Here is a 6,512-nt window from a genome sequence, read left to right as displayed (position 1 = left end):
CCACTTCATTTAACAAAGGAAAGGGCTGTAAACTCTTGGTCTTTGCGTTCTGATGTAGGTCTCGAGCCTTTTGTAATTCGGTGCAACCTAGCCATATTGGCTAGTCGAAAGGACGCTGTTGTCAACAAATGTGTATTCCTCCTCTGCCGGTCCTTGATGTAAAACTGGCGCAACATTCCCTGTTCCCAAGAGTACTGGAGGGGGAGCCAGAGGTTGGGAGGACGCACCCCCTTATCCCCAGCCTGATTTGGGAAGTCTTAAGCTGTGCTTGCTCTTCCTTACAGTGTACTGATGAAAGTTTTCAGTTCTTTCAGTTGTAGTGCTTCCTATCGAACACCAGTATACCCAGTCTGGCTTGCCTCTACAGTTATGAGCCCACCGTTTTTCAGTGGCTTTACTCAGGGAAACCATCCCGCCGTCCACCCTGCCCCCCCCTCCCCAGGTCTCCTTGTAGCCCTAGGAACTCTGCTAAACATGGTGGGAGGGATACTTCCTATAATGCACTGGACAAACCCCCCCCTCTTCCCAAACGCAATTATTACTTGGCCTAGAATATTTGCAGACATTGAGAAACCCAGGACTTAGACCTCCCTAGCTTTTAGAATTTATTTTGCCAGTCTTGGGGCTGGAACTCAGGGCCTGGGCACTGTCCCTGAGCTTTTGCTTAAGGCTAGCACTACCACTTGAGCCACAACACCAATTCTGCCTGCTTCTTCCTGTTGATGTGATACTGAGGAATCAAATCCAGGGCTTCATGCAAGCTAGGCAAGCACTCTACCACTAAGTCATCCCCAGCCCCTAGCCTTCAGAATTTAACCCACCTTTTCCTCAACTCCACCTGTTACCTATAGGTCATTCTCCACTGGACCATCTCATTCAGGGCTGGGACCCTGCTTTGGTTCTGTTAACTAACAAATATTCTTGATAGTAAGAGTCACCTGGGTGCTTGTTAAACATCTCCAGGTGCCTCTTCTGAACCTCACAGATCCAGTCAGGTTGCAGGTGTGTTTAATAGGTTTTGAATTATACCCGTATTTGGTGTTCACATGTCAGATCTCCAAATGGTAGTGAATCTGTGGGTGTCAGAGCCCTTGTGTCATATGCTCTGGGAATGGAAACAAGGATGACTGGAGAAGTTACACAGAAGGCCCTAAGCTAATATGTGCAAAACATTTCTGAAGACTCTGTCCCCAATTCAAGACTCATCATGATTGAAGCCAGGGGATTTTCTTTTACTAAATGAATATACTGTTTGGACTCTAGCAGGAAAAAGTCATGTGGTCTTCGAGGTTCTTTATACGATGTCTGGAAGTTGAGTAATGATTCCCACCTGTATTCCTATCTGCTCTGCTCCACTCCAGTCCTCTCTGAGTTGTTGTGCTTGGGTTTGATGGCCTGGGAATTACAGGATAAACCGAAGAAGATCCTCGCTAGTGAAGCATCCACAAATCTAAGAGTCCTTGGTGGTTTTCTCTGCCTAAGTCTGGGAATGAAGAAAGTCAACCGTGCCTCCCTAGTCCCACCTCAAACCGAGATCACCTTCCTCCTCCCACCCACCCTTCCACACTCTGTTCTCAGTCTTGGAAGTCTCGGATCCTTGGGGCCCAAAGCTGAATTCACTATCCCGCTTCATTTGCAGGAAGCTCTTGAGGCACCTGGGGTCTCTGCCCTCCCTTTTGCAGACCGAACCGTCCTAAGAACCCCTTCCTGGCTCTGGCGATGCTGGAACCCGCGCAAAGGTCATCTGTGCTAGACAGGGAGGCGGGTGACCGCCGCCTCCTCCACCTGCCTTTCTTTTTTCGTCTCTCTAGGCCCGCAGAGCTGCTGGGACTCCCTGCCTGCGGGTTACTAGGGCCTCCGCAGGTGCGTGTGCTGAGAGGTCCATAGCGGCCGCCAGGGGTCGCTGCGCAGAGCGGCTGTGCCCTGACTACCAGGCAGGGACAAGAGCGAAGGGTTGTGCGGGGCGGCTGCAGGGCGCAGGCGCATCTGGCTCCCCGACACACACACACACACACACACACACGCACACGCACACGCACACGCGCGCACACACGCACACAGAGGATCTCTGGGTGCTTACATCTGCGGGCCCGGAATGACCCCTTTAACGATGGGGTTCAGCAGTGGTGCCACGAGTTAGATGCTCTTTTTGGTACAGAGGTGTATCGGACACGCACGACCCTTTAACCTCTTGAAACTGCTTGCCACCGCTGCTGCCATGCCACACCAGAGCTCATTGTCCGCTCCTGCCGGCTCCGAAGGCAAATAATTTCTTCCAAGATTTTCAGAGGTGAAGTCGTGGCGAGTCCTGCGCACGGGTGGCCACAAGGTGGCGCCAGGAGACCGCCACGGAATCTGCTAGGCCAGGCCGTCAACCTATTTCCGAGCCAGCTTCTACTACTGATGAAGTGTCCAGCTCAAAATAGTGTATTCATGCCGGTTAAATAGGTTATGGATAAGAAAATCTACACATCTCAGAAGAAAAGATAATTGATTAAGGGACAGCAAGCAGATTTGCCAACAAGTTCAAATCTGAATATGGATTTGCAAGACAGGATTCCCCCCCCTTTTTTTGTATTAAAAGCTTTTATTTTAATTTACTATTTTGGCAAAAACTACTGAAGCTACGTCTTAAATATTAAATATTCAACCAAGTTTATAAAACGCATCAGTGTTACCTTCAACGCATTTTTTTAACCTGAAAGATGTCATGTTGATCTGTCAGAAACAAAAGAATTTTCCCTGTCTTTTTTTAAAATAATGTAGAAAATGTAACAATATACTGAGTGGACCTGGGTGAGGAAGAGACAGCTCTTTGAAGTCAGACCAAACTTGCCAGCTTGCTTTCTACCTCTCCTAAATACCTTTGGTGGTAGCATTTATGCGCTTCAGCCAGTACTTCAAGCTTCTTGAATTGTGCATGCCATGGCATTTTGCCTTTTCCTCCTTGTGACTGAGTGGAGCATGTAACTAGGACTAACCAATAAGTGAGATGTGTGTGTATCGTTTTGGGGATCAAGCACTGAATTCCTGTTAGAGAGTCTCTGAGATAGGGACTCACTGGCTCGTTCTCACAGGCTCTCGTTATGTAGTACAGGCTTGTCCTCAAACTCATAATCCTCCTGCCTCCCAAGTGGGGACTACAAATGTACATGGTGCCCAGCTCTGCTCTCATATTTCTTACATTCTCTTTACTTTAGCTTTCATGAGACTGCAGGGCCAAATGTCCTTTGGTGAGTAGAAAGAGGTAAGATCTTTCACTGGAAATTGTCATAAGTCCTGCCCCAGTACACTAGTATTCAGAATATAGCAATGTGGACCCATATAACTTTCTTTCTGTGTGTGTGGTGCTGGGAAGTGAACCCAGGACCTTGGGCATGCTATGCAAGCACTCTCCGTTTGAACTTCTCTTCCCTTTGCCCTTTTATTTTGAGTCAGGATGTTACTGCTACCTTTGCCTTGTCTGGCTTCAAACTCACCATCCTCCGATCTGCTTGGTCAGGAAGCAGACTTTCTGAGTAAGTAGGATTACATGTGAGCATCCCACATCCGGCTTTACAAATCCATTTATAATTCTTAGCTTAGTACCGCCTCTACCCTCCATAAATATAAGATAGGGAAAGACAGGGAAAGGCACAAGAACTTCTCTCTGGTTTATACTGCCTTTGTCCTTTTGATAGCACAGAGAGATTTTTATGCTTGGGTCAATATATCATGATGTGGGATGGACGAGGCTCCTGTTTTTCTTCAGAAGACTGGGAGAAGGGTGACTGGGAAAGAAGAGTAAAAAAAGGAGACCTGACTGCAAGCAGCAGACATCACAGATGGATCTGTATTATACAAGAGGATTATGGACCTCATTAAAACAACCAAACTTAGGTCCTCCCAAAGGAGGATTCTAAGGCCAGAATTGAAGGGTACGTATCTTATTTAGGGGGTAATCTTGAAAAAGTACCATGATGGGAGAGATGGGATTAGAAGGAGGGGTTCTAACGAGCAACTGGTCGCTGTGGGACGTGGTGCTTAGTCTTTGGGGGAGGGGGGATCTGGATGGGACACACCACAGTTCCAGCTTGCATGTTTGGTTGGCACTCTACCATTTGAACCATATCACAGCCTGATTTATTGTTTGCTGGTTATATTTGGTGATGGAGTCTCATAGGGCTTTTACGTCTGAACTGGCTGTGAATCTCAGTCTTCTAGGTCTTCGCCTCCTGAGGAGCTAGGCTTATAGATGTGAGCCAACAGTATTTTTTATTGGTTGGAGACCCATCATAGATCCTTTTACCTTCAGGCAACTCTGGTGTATGTGGAGGAGCTAAGAGACCACCATGGCACACAAATCCCAGAACACAGAGCGGCTGATGACGCCAGTGGTAACGCCAAGAATCTCATGCCCAGGTGCAGGCAAGCACCGTCTCTTTGAATTTCTCCCCCCATACCACAGATTTCTCTGCAAGCTGAAAAACTAGTATGAAGAATAAAACTAATCATAGTACTTTGGTCTTTAGGTGTGAAACAAAGTAAGATTTTAAAAAAAAATACACCTTAAGTTAAAGCTTCCTATGGGTACTTGTTACTCTATCTCTGAAGAAATCTCCACTTCCTTCCCATACTTCACCTGTTCCTAAAAGGAATTACAACCATGAGACCCTGCCAGTATGGAGACTTTCCCCAAAGGTGATGGCTGGTGAGCAAGAAGGCACTTAGAAGCCAGGCAGAGTAGATCATATCCTGTACAAGTAGCTACTTAGGAGGCAGAGATCAGCAGAGTGTGGGAGGATATTGCAAGACTCCATCTTAATGGATAACTTAGCATGGTTTTTCACACCTGCCATCCTGTTATTTGAGAAGCCTAAAAGTAGGAAGATGGCAGTTCACTCTGGTCCAGGAATAACAAAAAGAAGTTATCCCCCAAATATCTACAGCCAAAAGGGCTTAGGGTCTGTCTGGCTTGCCTACGTAGCAAGTGTGAGGCCCTGGGTTTAATCCCCAATATCTACCTCTCCACATACAGGAAAAGAAAGGACTCAGGACCCATTCAGCTTCTTTCCCAAATAGAATCAACAAGTGTACCCCCAGCACTGGATGAAGTAGCATGTAAATAAGGAGGAATAGCCCTTAGATAGATAGGGGTGAATGCCAGGAGAGAGCATCCAACCCCTGCAGGGAAACTGGAGGCCTGGGATCCACCTAGAGATGGGATGACATGGAACAAGGCCCTGTCCAGACAAGCCTTGGGCCTTGGTAGAACAGGCAGGTGGGCCCCAGTGGGGGCAGGGAGGTGTCAAGCTATCCTGGGTGTACTCAGAGCAGAAATTGTTTAAGAGATAGGTTTAATTGAACAAGTTATTTAAGCATTAAAATACAATTAGGAACAACGGTGAAAAGCTATATGCATAGAAGCTGGAGAGGTAGCATAGGAGAGTGGGAATTACACTCGAGGTACTTTCCTAATAGCTAGCCTTGCTCTCGTTTCTTGGTGTTTTGTGTGCCTTCACCTCTGCCCCACCCACTCCTGTCCTCCAGGAGCCCTTCATTTCCCATCATGCTTTTTGCCCTGTGAGGCAGAGCTCAGCCTTCTGAGTGTCCACAGCACTTCCGGCTTCAGATCCCCATTCTTCCCCTAGAGTCCTTTACTGATGGTTCTTCTACAGGTGGTCGTTGGGCCTCTTTCCTGCAAGACTCTTTTCCTATAATTCTCCTTAGTTCCTGGAGCTTCCAGTCTATAAGGCTCAACTTTATGTAACACCAACAAAACAACTTCCTGAGGTTTCTTTTAGTGCCATACTGGAAGCTCTGAGTTTATTAAGGGGAGGAAGGTGGTTCTGCTTTTCCTACAGGCAGGGAACTGGCGTGGACAGGCAGGACTTCTGGTGTCTGCTTTTGGAAGTGGAGAGAACACCTCAAATGAAAGTCACAAAGGACACACCTATTTCTCATCAGGAGCTACTCCATGTGTCTTTATAACATGATGGGAAGCATTTTGTTAACATATAAAGTTCATGGTATAACTATCCTAAACAGAAGTGTGAGTTCTCTTATTCTTACTGTCCCTCAGAAGTGATGGTAAGTTCCATTTTCTTCTTGGTAAGTTTGTATGATTCCTTGTGGTGTCCCTGGAACTCACCTATTCCATAAGTGGGTCTCTCTCTCTCTCTCTCTTCCTCTTCCTATCCTGTCTCTTTTTCGGTCTGTTCTTAGACATATACAAATTCACCTTTAACCTAGTTCTCAGAAACATCTTATTTTTCAAAGAACCAAATATGATCATCACCAGACCTCCAAAATATTAAAGATTTCTTTAGAGGATTCCTCTTTCAAGTCATGACTACTTTTTTTTTTTTGGTCAGCCGTGGGGCTTGAACTCTGGGCCTGGGCGCTGTCCCTCAGCTCTTCAGCTCAAGGCTAGCACTCTACCACTTGAGCTACAGCGCCACTTCCGGTTTTCTGGTGGTTTATTGGAGATAGGAGTCTCACAGTCTCTCCTGCCCGGGCTGGCTTTGAACCGT

The sequence above is a fragment of the Dipodomys ordii genome, unplaced genomic scaffold (genome assembly GCF_000151885.1).
Source record: "Dipodomys ordii isolate 6190 unplaced genomic scaffold, Dord_2.0 Scaffold26, whole genome shotgun sequence".
Lineage (NCBI taxonomy): Eukaryota > Metazoa > Chordata > Mammalia > Rodentia > Heteromyidae > Dipodomys > Dipodomys ordii.
The sequence above is the reverse complement of the archived record's forward strand: the minus strand, read 5'-3'. Positions refer to the sequence as shown.